Source organism: Triticum aestivum, unplaced genomic scaffold (assembly GCF_018294505.1).
Source record: "Triticum aestivum cultivar Chinese Spring unplaced genomic scaffold, IWGSC CS RefSeq v2.1 scaffold110846, whole genome shotgun sequence".
NCBI classification, from domain to species: domain Eukaryota; kingdom Viridiplantae; phylum Streptophyta; class Magnoliopsida; order Poales; family Poaceae; genus Triticum; species Triticum aestivum.
This window is the reverse complement of record NW_025274292.1, coordinates 1-1,304: the sequence shown is the minus strand read 5'-3', so window position 1 is coordinate 1,304 and position 1,304 is coordinate 1. Positions and strand designations below refer to the sequence as shown.

Sequence of the window (1,304 nt, the reverse complement as noted above, 5' to 3'; positions counted from 1 at the left end):
GGTGTGATCGCATCCGACATGTTACCCCCGCCTTCGTCCCTTATGCTTGCCACTCCCAGGTCCACTGCAAAGATGATTGTCATTCTTACTACCATTACAACCGTTGCCTAATAATGGATAATGCCCTATATATACTACTTACTCCCCCCCCCTCAAACACGGAGACGAGTTTACCACGGTTTCCACCCCTCCCTCTATACCGCAGCAACACGTATTTTTTTACCCCTTTCAGAACGCGCTCCTCGCGCCACAAATCCGCCTCTAGACGCGTGACCAATGAGCAGCGAGCTAAAACATATCGCAAATGTCAAAAATAATATAACGGGGTTAATATATATCGCGCACATGCGATATGTTTGTCACGAGGCGCAAAAAATAATTAGAAAGGGAATGCAACACGAGGATTTTCCAGGAGGTCACCCATCCTAGTACTACTCTCGCCCAAGCAAGCTTAACTTCGGAGTTATGATTGGATACGGTGCTTTAGTGCTGGTATGATCGCATCCGACATGTTACCCCCGCCTTCGTCCCTTATGCTTGCCACTCCCAGGTCCACTGCAAAGATGATTGTCATTCTTACTACCATTACAACCGTTGCCTAATAATGGATAATGCCCTATATATACTACTTACTCCCCCCCTCAAACACAGAGACGAGTTTACCACGGTTTCCACCCCTCCCTCTATACCGCAGCAACACGTATTTTTTTACCCTTTCAGAACGCGCTCCTCGCGCCACAAAGCCGCCTCTAGACGCGTGACCAATGAGCAGCGAGCTAAAACATATCGCAAATGTCAAAAAAATATAACGGGGTTAATATATATCGCGCACATGCGATATGTTTGTCACGAGCCGCAAAAAATAATTAAAAAGGGAATGCAACACGAGGACTTCCCAGGAGGTCACCCATCCTAGTACTACTCTCGCCCAAGCACGCTTAACTACGGAGTTCTGATGGGATCCGGTGCTTTAGTGCTGGTATGATCGCATCCGACATGTTACCCCCGCCTTCGTCCCTTATGCTTGCCACTCCCAGGTCCACTGCAAAGATGATTGTCATTCTTACTACCATTACAACCGTTGCCTAATAATGGATAATGCCCTATATATACTACTTACTCCCCCCCCCTCAAACACGGAGACGAGTTTACCACGGTTTCCACCCCTCCCTCTATACCGCAGCAACACGTATTTTTTTACCCCTTTCAGAACGCGCTCCTCGCGCCACAAATCCGCCTCTAGACGCGTGACCAATGAGCAGCGAGCTAAAACATATCGCAAATGTCAAAAATAATATAACGGG

At 47.6% G+C, this 1,304-nt stretch overlaps 2 non-coding genes across 2 annotated transcripts; both read right to left on the bottom strand.

Annotated features, from left to right (window-relative positions):
• Positions 1-387: 387 nt before the first annotated feature.
• On the bottom strand, positions 388-506 carry LOC123178289 (5S ribosomal RNA). Its single transcript, XR_006489457.1, has one exon. It is a non-coding gene; the product is annotated as a 5S ribosomal RNA (ribosomal RNA).
• Positions 507-874: 368 nt separating this feature from the next.
• On the bottom strand, positions 875-993 carry LOC123178288 (5S ribosomal RNA). Its single transcript, XR_006489456.1, has one exon. It is a non-coding gene; the product is annotated as a 5S ribosomal RNA (ribosomal RNA).
• Positions 994-1,304: the final 311 nt, after the last annotated feature.